This window comes from Sinohyriopsis cumingii, chromosome 8 (genome assembly GCF_028554795.1).
Source record: "Sinohyriopsis cumingii isolate HCF-2022 chromosome 8, ASM2855479v2, whole genome shotgun sequence".
Taxonomy (NCBI): domain Eukaryota; kingdom Metazoa; phylum Mollusca; class Bivalvia; order Unionida; family Unionidae; genus Sinohyriopsis; species Sinohyriopsis cumingii.
In genome coordinates this window covers 97,879,995-97,893,010 of record NC_142968.1, presented here as the reverse complement: position 1 = coordinate 97,893,010, position 13,016 = coordinate 97,879,995, and the positions used below count along the sequence as shown (strand labels likewise).

Sequence of the window (13,016 nt, the reverse complement as noted above, 5' to 3'; positions counted from 1 at the left end):
CAGGGATTATAATACATTCATGAGATGTTTAATTAATTGTCCTTAAATTAATACTGCATTTGCTTCTTAATTAATTAGGAATTGTGTTAAATGCAAGAAAAAATCTCGAAGCTTTGTCTAAAGTCTCTATTTCTGACGAACAAATTAATACTATCTGAAATATCATAAGCAAGATACAATAAAATCTCAATTTAAGGAATAATTTTGATACTCTTTGTTGTGAAACTGGGGGTGGCAACTAACATCTTATGTACATGACCTGGTACCTCCACCATAATACAGTGAACAGTTTCATCAATAGTAATTTTATTTAAACGAGAAAGCTTTTGTATAAAAGAACATGGAAAAGTGATTGGGTCCGCTATTTTGAGATCAGCCAGCGAGTATGTTGCTGTTGATGGTACAGTCGTTACATAGGTGTGAGTCGTTACAGCAGTTGATCGTAGTGAACGTCCTTCCAATATAGTTTACATACCCCGAAGTGACAGCTATCTGGTGTAAACTGGTGCACATCTAACAAAATATAAACCAACTATGTATGTGACTTGGTTAGGCGTACAAGAAAAAGCAATTGGCGAATGTAATATTATAAAATGAAAATTAGCAAAATATGTTTTCTTCACATTGTTAGATTCCCAGTAAGCCATATAAATAGAGTGAGCACACATTTCACATCTCATTCGTGCAACCGTATCCAACGTCATCGTCTTCCACCGCCAGCTATATTTTAGTTTTTTACGACGGTCGTTGCAAGAACATATATGCATTTCAAAATGACTGCTACATTGCAATATAAAAAAGTCAGGGTCGGTATCTACGTCAGAGATATAATCTGCACCTCACGATGTTTGCAAAATTCGCACACTTCACGTTAAAAACGTCAGACTTGGCATGAGTATCCATTGTTAAGGCCTAATGTATGAGGCTTTGGCATGAGTATCCATTGTTAAGGCCTAATGTATTTTCTACACCCACACATTTAATCTTGCTTCGAGATAAATGAGCTTCATATTTCTCTTTTACAATCATGCTTTGTTTGCCGATAAACGCTAGCCATATCAAGGGGCTCTTCCAAATGATGACTTGTAAGGTCCGACCAGACTTAGATGACAAATATAAATGAAATTTCAAAGACGGTAAATACTAAACAATGCATGTTCAATGTGTATTATATCAATCATACAATATCACTTTTAACAAAGTAAACGTGCACGCCAATGGTTGACTAGAAAACAAGGTTATTAAGCAGTTCAATTGACGGACTGTTTCTAAAAGAATCAGGTCATACTCACCATAGACCTTACAGCAATACGAAATATCCTTAACTCGAAGATAAGCTTCCAAAGGTATTATAGGACATACACTGAATATCGTCACGAACCTATATAAATGATTCCTGTTTGTCAAATCGTAACTTGAACATACGTTTTCCTGGTATAATGCTTAACAAAACTTCTTCAAAAGAAATTTAAAAAACAATCAAACTTAGCTATGATATCAAAAGTGACGGTCATTAACACATCATTAATATCCCTGCAAAAACAATTTTCAAAGTGTGACAGCAATATTAAATGATTAAATCTGGTTGTAAAGATACTCATATGTGCAAGTGTTGCCATACACAAACGACGGTCTGCAAACCGTGCGCGAATTCACAATAGATAAGCGTCCATTGCAAAGTTAGATACATATGTTCACTCTGTAAAGTCGTCAATGTCACTACAGTTATTCGAGGTCAGTCCTGATAAACAATTTCCTTCACATTGGGGAAGAGCAGTGCCTAGTGGATAGAGCGTCGTCCTCTGACGCCGAGGCCGCGGATTCGAACTCCGGCCGAATTTTACCAAAGACTAATACAAATGGTTCTAACACTGCCTCGCTAGGCGCTCAGCATTAAGAGGTTAGTGTTAGGCCTGGTCGGCCCGGTGTCCGGATAATTTGACTGGGTGGGACAAACTTTTCATGTAGCAAGATAGCATTTTCTGTGATGTGTGTTGGCTGAAATATAGTGTACATGTGCGTTAGCTTTCTTGTGTGAACACTGCAGTCAACTCTGAGGTTGTGTTTGTGCCTCCATATCTACAAGACAATTTGCACTGTAGCAAGATCTTATTTCACACATCACGAACATGGCCAATTTTCAAGCAAGAAATACTATTCGAGCGTTGCCTTCTCGGGACTGGTATGTTCTTTACCATCTAGAGAATAAGGTATACTCTAGGAGCTTAATTTCAGGAGAAAAATGTCAGCGTATTCTTCTTTTTACTTTCCATAATTAGTTTGGATCGCTCAATAATCTCTCTTTAACATATAGATCGTATTCATCTTGACTCAATTTGTTATGCAACTTTGTCAGTTTTCCCTACGTCGAAGTTCATTAAATCATATTTATCCAAAGTTTGGAGATAGCAAATGTCCTCCGATGTCGTGATATTCACCAGGGACCAGACTGTCTTGTGAAAGGACTGTTGTACACCTGGTGCTTCATCATGATGTTTTGTGTATTCCTTAGCCACCTCAGATTCCTGAATCATCCTAGATACTTCAGTACCAGCCATAATACAGTGCTTGATTGATTAAAGATTACCTGTACATCTCTGTTTATGGTCATGATCTAGCACCATAGCAGAGAATGGGCGCTTTGCTTTTGTTTCCCACAGATAGTCCAGAGCAGAACTCAGAATAATGGTGGAGGTTCTGTGGTAAAGAAGACGTTCTCTTAAGTGAACAGAGAGTCAACATTCATAGTTTACGTGATTAAGTCTAAATATGCATGACATTACCTGCATAAGTAACCTCATATAATTTGTAAAATTTCTTTCCCTAATTGATCCTACCAGTTAGAGTATGCCCAATTCTTGTTCAAAAACAGTACACTGACCAAAGAAAACTGTTGCTGTGATATGAAATATGTTAGTGTTGGTGTTGTAGAGCTAGATTACGGTCTATATTATCCACAGCAGCCGTTGTGAAGAGGTGTTTGGATGGCACACCATTCCTTCTTCTTCATACATGGCACACACATTATTGACGATATCTATAGAAATATCACGGTCACGATCGTAAGAAATGCACAATCCCATGTTGTAGATTGTGACAGCTATGCCTCATTTGCTTGTTTTGGCATAGATCTTGAACGCAATATAAGTTGGTACTGGTATTTCTGTGTTTGTCTATGTTGTATCGATGGCTTGCTGTAGTTTGGTTGATCCATAATTCCATGCTACTGTACACAAGAAGCAACAAAAAGATTGTTCTGGTTGCATGAGATTGAGGCTGCTCTACTATAGATTTCATTTGCATTGAGATATGGATTTCTCCTGAGAGTCTGGAGGAAAAATTCCATTGAATGTCTGTCTCAGTCTGAAAATATCTCGATGGAGATCTGGGCTGCTTTTGCGTGTGTTAATGCCTCTGAATCCATTACTTTAATATTAAGTTTTGTGGTGTGCACCTGTAATGCTTTGGCACACTCTTCCTGCAATATGAAGAAGTGTAGACTTTTTTATTGGACTTGTTATGGATCCGTGTCTCGTTGCAAAGATGTCGGAATTGACTCAGTCCTGTTCAGCCAAATCTAGGCAAAATCTATCGAGCTTGTAAATATATTCAGACTTATAGACAAACACTTGTATCCCAGACAACTTACTCTCAAAATGCTTACGGTGTCCGATAGCCGTGGAGATGGCGGACAGGAACAACTAGCTGGAATCCATGTAACTTTAACTGGCGGTCATTGATTATTCACACGCTTGTGTCATCCGAATGCGGTATAGAGCAAATCGCTACGTTCAAACAATATAATTATGTGCTGATGCTATTTCAAAGATAACATCAAAGCAGCAGGGAAGTTCTACAGACCAGACGTTCCAGACCAAATAAGCCTTCCTACGAGAACATTTCCCGTAGAAGCCTCAGATTTCAAAAATAAGCCTTCCTGCGAGAATTAATTTGCGTAAATTCACTCCCGACTGCAATTTTTTGTGTGCAAATTCAGTGGTTCTAGACAAGGATTTTAGGGGGGGGGGGGGAAATTTATTCTGGTGTCGATGAAGTTTGCAAAGTTTGGCTGCGAGTCTCATGAATAAATTTGATCAAGACCGATTCGATATCTACTACGCGGATCATGAAGATTAATCGTGATAAAACCATGCGGTGTTGCCTGGGCGTGGCTGAAGAAATTTTTGAATTTGTTTATGTCCATATCGCCGTTGCACCAGGTCTGATGAATATTTCTCAGCGTGTGAGTATCAACGCCATTGAAAACCGACAAAATGTTACAATTGTCCCTAATTACCTTTGGAATTTGCGTATATCGCTGCGTCACGTAAATAACATCGGTGTTCTTGTGTCGGCCACGCGAAAATATCCTAGCCGGATTAGTTTGCTTATCCAGCATAACATCATCGAAAACAACAAGATTATTAACATCGCCATCTAAATTTTCCACTGATGGAGTTTCATTAATGTCTGTGATGAATTCGATTGTGCCTTCGTCGGTATTGTCGCTAAATTCCTTTAGTACTTGATAACAACGCTGATCATCAACTGACGGTGCAACCAAATACAATTTATCCCATTTTAGCCATCGCATTATCAAATTTAGCAACAATTGCGTCTTTCCAGAACCGGACGGGCCAATAATTATCATCCTTATCGAATTTGGTAACACCGCGTTGTGTTTCGCTTGCTCGCGTTTCTTCGTGGCCGAAAAATCAATTACATTCATGTTACTAGAATATATGGATCTATATTGTGTTAAATGTCGCACTCGCACAGCTACGATAAATCCAACCGAAATCGTCACACGCAACAACAGAAACGCAATTGCAGGAGAATGCGAAGTTTGTAATACACGCAAATTCAAATTTGTAAAAAAAAGGTAGAAAAATCGGAGGAGACATTGCCGCCTCCTTGAAAAATCTACCTGGGTTGCCCTGGGCGAAATATCCCGGAGAAAAGCATCTGCCAGGATACAATTACTGCGGACCCGGCACGAGGCTCGATATCAGACTCAACGATAATAATCAACCAAATCCCGGCGAAGATCCAGTAAACGCCATCGATAACGCGTGTTACTATCATGATCTTGCGTATCGCAGCGGGGATTTACAACAAAGACATCTCGCTGATATTAGGCTAATTCATGCAATAGACGCAATTCCTGACAAAAGTTTCAAAGAAAAATTGGCAACTTGGTTGATAAAAGGCGCGATGAAAGGTAAATTAGTACTCGGCGCTGGTAAATAATAATGGAGCAAATATATTATTCTCCGCGAGGGTTCTGGCGAGGAAAATCAGCAATAGCCAAACTTGCCAAAGCCGCTAAAGTAAAACAGTCCGTTGCTGAATCGTGGCTATCGAAACAGGCAGTCTGGCAAATATATCTTCCCCCGCCTAAGAAAATATCATATGCGAGTTTCTCTGTCAGCGTCCCTAATGAAGTCCATCAGGCTGATTTAATGTTTCTTCCTTACGATACCGTCGACGGAGTCACATATAAATATGTCTTGACAGTCGTTGATATCGCCAGCAGGTATAAAGAAGCGGAACCGTTATCGAATAAAACAGCAACGGAGATCGCTAAGGCATTTGAGAAAATTTACTTGCGATCTCCATTAACATGGCCGAAGCTTCTCCAGGTTGATCCAGGTCGAGAATTTCTTGGCGCGGTTACTTCACTGATGAAAAAGAATAATGTTAAAATCCGTCGCGGTATTGTAGGTGTTCATCACAATCAGGCTATCGTCGAAAGATTCAATAAAACTCTTGCAGAACGATTATTCGGATATCAGTACGCGCGCGAATTTATTCAAGATAATCGATCTCATGATTGGGTATCAAGATTGCCTCATGTGATTAACGCGCTAAATAACGAAGTAACACGAACAATAGCAATGAAACCCGCAATTGCGATTACAAAATCGAAAATACCCCTAAAGCGAGATTCCACAATTTCGCCTGTATTAGGTAGCGTCACGGTCCGGTATTTATATAAAGAAGGCGAGGCCGAAGGAGGAAGAAAAAGAGCAACTGATCCAAATTGGAGCGTTACAACACACAAAATATCCGCCGTAACAAGATCATCGGGAAGACCAGCAATTTATTTCCTAGATTTGCTAGCGCCACAACGCGGATTTACCAAGGAGGAATTACAAATAATACCGAAAGATACTCAACTACCGCCAGCGTCATTAATGTGAAACCGAATTCTACCTAACTGAGATAATTTTCTTACTCTTGACACGGCTAAATAAACTAAATTTGACCAGGAAATTCTATCATCGACGATCCAAACTTGGCCATCCACGGTTAATCCCTGCGATGAATGTATCGTTGTTGCGTAGCCTAGTTTCCATGGTGATCTTTCTGCGTTTATCGCGTCATTGACAAGATTAATATCAACGAGAATAATATCATTCAAGACTAAGATCTTTTCCTCTCCACATGGTAAAGTAACACTAATATTTTGTTTTCTGGTATCAGCGGGCCTGTAACATAATGGCACCTGTAATGTTGGAAATTTCTCGCAATGAAGTTTGAATAACATTTCCTGAATAACATCACGAACAATTTTCCTACTAGCAACAATCAGATGATCGGGACGCCACAAATTAAGAAAAATATCCATCGGAGTCTCGTCGATTATTCTTCTCATCACATCGCATTGAATTTTATTCGGTTGTAATCGAATTATTTTCTTAAATTCGGTCAGTAAAATATCATCGGATCTATAATCGGCGTCGATTTCCTCATAATAATCAACGAAATTCCTGAGCCATTCGTGAGGAGATTCACCATCAATCGGATCAGGTTGGCCATGATCTCCGCACATTACCACGGCGGTATTTTTCCCATCCAACCAGGTCAGGAATGATTTTAATACAACTAAATTTACTGTGCAAATTTCATCAAATATTATAATTTTGTTGATATATTTGTTTCCCATACGAGCCGAATCCCATAATCCACCGCTGTATTTGAAATAACTGTGATAAGTACCAGAATCAACGCCGCGTTGCCTTATTTCTCGCGCTAATCTGTGAGTTGGAGTCAACACGATCATATCAGATTTCGCAAATAAATTTATCGCTCGCGTTGTTTTACCGCTACCACCAGGACCATTCATGTAAACGAATTTACTACGTGAAATCGGGTCAAATGCAGATGCAGCCGTCGATATTTCCTCAAATTTATCTCGATGAAATTTATCGCAATCTTCGACATCGGCGTCCTCACAGTAATCTAGAATATCCTCGTTTTTTATCCTCCAAGTGCCCCAAGAGCCATCGGAGATTAAATTCTCCAGCCTATACTGATATTTCTTATCGATATAAAACGAGTCCGTTGCGACCCTTACCGCGATATCAGAAAATTTATTTATCATCGACAGTAAATTTATACTCACATAAGCGAGCATCGATGATCTCAAATGCGTATACTGCGCTGATTCTCCGTCGAGATAGCTAATTACGGTACCCAACTTTACTCCGTCAATAATAATATTTTCTCTGTTGCAGAATATTCCTCGCGATACCGTATCGGCAATAATAAAGTCCATTTCGGCGTCGTTGATAAATAACCTAGCGTGTCGGTGTTTATGATCAACGGATCCTCCTTGAGTAAATTTGCCAATTATTTTTCTTCCGATATCCTTCGCGTTTTCACAATCCGTCGGCAACCACACCTTAGTTTGTTTTCTGTAGGATATAATCGCCTCGCTAACCGTCAACGATATTAACATTGACGAATCCAGCATATACCTCAACAACACCGTAGGGACCCAACGACGCTGCGATAAATGCCGACCAAACCAAATATAGCAAATTTTATGTAAATTTTCAGCAAACTCGAATGAAGTAACACAAGCGAATCCGGTCATGACAAAATCAGGCAACGGTCCGTTAATTGCTACCCTTGTCATTTCGTTGGTGGGATGGCCAAATTTAGCAAAATAATCCGCACAATCGCCGTATCCGAGGAAACTTCCAGGATAGCACGCGCTCATGTCAACGGATATCATGTCTTCGAAATAATATTTGGTATTCCACAATCCGCCATGGCCGTATTCGATACAGCTAAGTTGAATATCATTGAGAAATTCATTCCTTGTAGGTTTCCACGAGTTTCTTTCTCTGGCAGCGTGAGCAGCAACAGATGGAACAGTAAAACAATTGGTTAATAACTGATCAGGATTTGACGAATATTTCACCGCGATATTTTTCATAGATTCATGTAATTTTTCATCACGGTAAATATCTCCTCGCGGCAATATAAACTGATCATATTTTTCTTCGCTCGAGAATAACCAAACTGATATTGGATCAGATGCGGCTAATATTTTGATATATCGGAACATGGCATCGGAATTGTCTTTTGCGCCTTCCACAGGATAAAATTTAACAACCCGATCTCGCGGGAATATCATTACCGACTGCGACCACGCATGTGAATTATGATCAATAATTTCGATTGGTACTCCTCGAGATCTATACGGCGACGAATATAATATTTCTCCTGATAGCGTTTTCACCGTGATAGGAAATTTAAGTTTCTTGCTCAACACAGCAACATCGTCAATCGATGCGCCATCAACAACTGTCTTTGCCCATGAATTAATTTTATTCAACCTCAACTGAGTCAGACCAGATCCACGACGAGCGTTTTTCATGTGCTCGATAACGCGCTCAGCCACGCAGTTTATCATCGGTGATTCTTTCATCGCGGGTAGATTTTTCACATCCGGGTTGTTATTTAGCCGATAAATTCCATAAACAACAGCGCTAGATGGGTACGCCCTAGCATAATAAGGACCGTCAATTCCCAATAATAATCCTGGCTTCGAATTTTTATCAAGAACAACATTTTTCTTACCGCCACGCACGGGATCTCGTTTATCGCGAATAATCCAAGTGTCGTCAGGCATTTGTGCAATAAATTTTATTCCAAAGATAAATCGCTCCTCGAAATGCGAGTTTTTTATATGCTCGATTATCTTCTTGGCCCGTTCGAGATTCATCGTAGCGTCAACAGCGTTAGTTTTCCATGTCGACCAAACATGAATCGCTCCATCATCGAAAAATTCTTTTTTGGCGCGATCGACCTCAGGAATGATATATTCTGCCTCATCAAGATCAAAAATATCCATTATTATATTTTAGACAAATATTTAAATTATAATGAATAAATGTTCGTGGATACCAATCGGATCAACAAAATCATGCGACAAATCCTGCAGAGGCGATTATTGTGGTGCTCATATATATGCGATTCGACGAGGCAGTAAAGGACCACAACGGTGTTTAGTTTGCCAAGTTGGCACTCGAGGAAAAACTCGATTGTGTTTATCCTGTGGAGGGAAAAATTATCGAGAATTGCTCAGATATTACAAAAAGAAATCTTCCTCGGTGATAGCTTGCGAAGAGGATTATATTAATCGATTCAAGGCAAATTATGATTTAGACAGATAATTATTATATAATGGAAATGAAATCGACGATTCCTGCAATGAAAATGACATGCCAGTATAAATCGCATCCAACTATCGAGGGATACGAGGCGTCATCAGATGGTATTGTCAGAAATGCTAAAACAAAGAAACGTGTTGGTAAAGTTATTAATTCCGGTTATCTCATGTTCACAGTCGGTAAGAATAAAAAACAAAGAAAAACGAATTATTTATGTCATCGGTTTGTATTCGAAGTTTTCAACGGACCAATAAAAATTGGACTTGTTATCGATCATATCGACGGAAATAAACTCAACAATAAACTTTCCAATCTTCGGGTTGTAACTTCGAGCGAAAATTCAAGATCCGGCAATACCGGCAAACATCCGAAATACGCCAAGGCCGTCAAGTCGATAAATCAAGAAACGGGCGAGGAGATGATATTCGAATCGATGAGCGCAGCTGCGAAATATTATGAAATTAACTCACGATCGGTGCAATTTGCGGCAGAGGGAATTCAACATGCGACATTTTCATATAATCTCGGCGCGTGGATCAAATTTTCCTATATTCCGATAATATTTGATTCGGAGAGTGACGAAGAATAATTAAATATTACAAAATTAATATAACATGAACGAACAAACCATAAGCAACATCATCGAAGCTATCGATGACCTGAGAAATAAAAATATAAATCTTCCCTCGGAGTTGGACGCGAATAAAATCCGATCCGAATTCGAGACAATTGTTCAAGGAAAACTTGAATACAAATACACGCTACCATCCGAATACAAATTAATAAAGAAAATCCAAATCGCGATGTATCAATCACTTTCGACAGTCAGCGATGATCAAATCGAGGATTTTGTTAAATTATCTACGCTAGTGGAAAAAGCTAGATTGATTTTATCAGAAGCATACGAGTCAAAAAAAATTACAAGTTCACGCGTCAGGCAGCTAAAAAAACTTGTCGATGAAAGTAAGGCCAAGGAAATATCTTCCTGAATATTTCTGCAACAAAAAAAAACAAAAATTAAAAAAATATATTAATTTTGAAAATTTCCCTGGATTTTATTTATTTTTTTGGCCTATTTTACTGAAATTATGCAATTTTCTTTATTTTGACGGGTATTTACCCCACCAAAAAACATAAAATTATATAAATTGCACAATTTGACGGGTATTTACCCCAGTAGATTCACGAAATTATATAAATTACTCGATTTGACGGGTATTTACCCCATAAAAAACATAAAATTACGCAAATTTCTTAATTTTTCTGATTTTTATTAATTTTTTTTTATTATTTACCAAAATAATTTATTTACTGAAATTATCCAATTTTCTTTATTTTGATGGGGTATTTACCCAGCAGATTCACGAAATTATATAAATTGCACAATTTGACGGGTATTTACCCTAACGGATTTACGAAATTATATAAATTGCACAATTTGACGGGTATTTACCCCCATCAAAAACATAAAATTATGCAATTTTCTTTACCAAAATAATTTATTTACTGAAATTATGCAATTTTTTACTAATTTTGAAAATTTCCCCGGATTTTATTTATTTTTCCCTGGTAGATAGATTTACGATTTGAAAATTTCCCTGGATTTTATTAATTTTTCCCTGGCGGATGGATTTACGATTTCACCAGCAGATTGATACTAACAGTTTCCCCGCGGATATCAAGCAAATTTCCTTTCTGATCCGTCAGTTTGAAATTTATCCTTGACAAGAATCGATTATGACATCGCAGATAAAACGGATTCACCGGCTCTTTTATTATCAAATAACCAGGAGAAGCGCTAGGTAAAAACGAATACAATATAAATCCCTGCTGTGCTTGATTTGACTCTGACGAATCAACATTGTAACTCCCCTCGACAACATCCGCGTGAAGATAAATCGCGATAACTTCTGTTATATTGACGATACCTGGCAAGATATGCCGCCCGCCTTTGGTCGGATCATTATCGTGTCTGAGTAACAGCGCTAATTGTTTTTTCTCTGCCCATGCGGCGTGTAATTTCGGAAATAACTCATCGATAGTATCAGTGACGGATTTTCTCATTTTATCAACGTCGTAACCGGGGAATTTGAAATTTGGTAATGTCTCCGTGGTTAATTTATGTAATGTCACAAATTTTTTCTTATTACCTGAGTTTTTGATCAATGTGTGGCCGTAGAAATTAAACCCAGCTGATATATCGTCGATGATAGCCCTAATGAACATACCGTGATAATATTCAAGATCGTTCGCGAGTCCATTTAAATATTTCACATATTTGGAAATTAATTCACATGAAATTGATTTATCTGAGATACATTCGTTGAATAATGTTCTCACGTGAGATAGATACATTTTATGTTCCGCGTTAAATTCGTCGATAGTTTTTTTTATATAATCGCCGTATATTATGGTCGGGTGCTTATTTGCACCGATATAGACGATTTGTGTATCCGAGGGTGTGGAGGGGACGGACATAAATGTTATCGATTCCTCATCAACGGAAGTAAAGACGATTATTATTTTGCCGGATTTATGTTGATTAATGAAATCAATAGCTGCACTGACTCGATCCAAGTGATATGAGGGAACTTCATACGATACCTCGTCCGTGGTAAAGTCGGATTTTTTTGGTTCGGGTTGCCTTGATGAATCCTTCGAGGTAAATCCTGGAGTTGTATCGGGGGATGTTTCCAGGAATGGAATTTCAGGCCAACCTAATATGGTCCTAATCGATGATTGGTAAATATCTACCATATATGGTGATTTCACTTCTATCATCGATGATAGCGTTGGTTCGTGCGCAGATATCTTTATTCCCGGAGTAGCATCGCCGGTTATATTTGATATTCTGGTGGTAAATTCCTTATCCAGCTGATCAATTTCGTAACTGCCTGTTGGTATACCAACATGTATCCAATCAGGTGTTCCATCGGATTTGTTTTTGTTGGCAAAAACAAGTGAATTATTTGACAATAATTTACCGAATGACGTCGATCTAACATTAGGCCAACTGTTGTAGACACGCAATTGTGTTAACGCAATTTCTTTGACGCTGATTGGTGTTGGAAAATTAATGCTAAATTCAGGTTTGGTTGAGCTTAACGATATTAGTGTTGTTGTCGGCGGTGTCGTGTTTGTCACGATCTGAGCTAGTTCGGACATTATTAATATTCATTTGTTCAATCTCCGAGTAAATACTTATCATTGCCGAAAATTCTAGATCGGAGATAACGCCATCATTGAGACTCTCCGAAAGCAGCGATGATAATTTCGAATACGCGTCATTGACCTTGGTTAGTTTGTTTTTGTACAATGATAACTTTTCACTCGTGCACGAGGAGATTTTTTTTGCGATGATATTGAGAACACCAGCGATTGTTGTTGTCGACGAGATTATTATCGTTGCAACGATTGGCGCTATTGTTGTTACCGCGGATAAAATTATTCCAGCACCAGCGACTACCGCAGATACCGCGTACACAGCAACATCGATGGCAACTAATCTACGCTGGTATTTCTTTATTTTTACCTGATACTCGTCGAGTA

The 13,016-nt window shown here is 38.5% G+C and overlaps 1 protein-coding gene across 1 annotated transcript in view; it reads right to left on the bottom strand.

Annotated features, from left to right (window-relative positions):
- Positions 1-362: 362 nt before the first annotated feature.
- Positions 363-13,016, bottom strand: part of LOC149794207 (uncharacterized) — a 40,255-nt gene continuing 27,601 nt past the window's right edge. The window contains exon 8 of the mRNA XM_089966540.1: positions 363-513. The gene's annotated coding sequence lies outside the window, so the exon portion shown is untranslated. The remainder of the gene's footprint in view (positions 514-13,016) is intronic.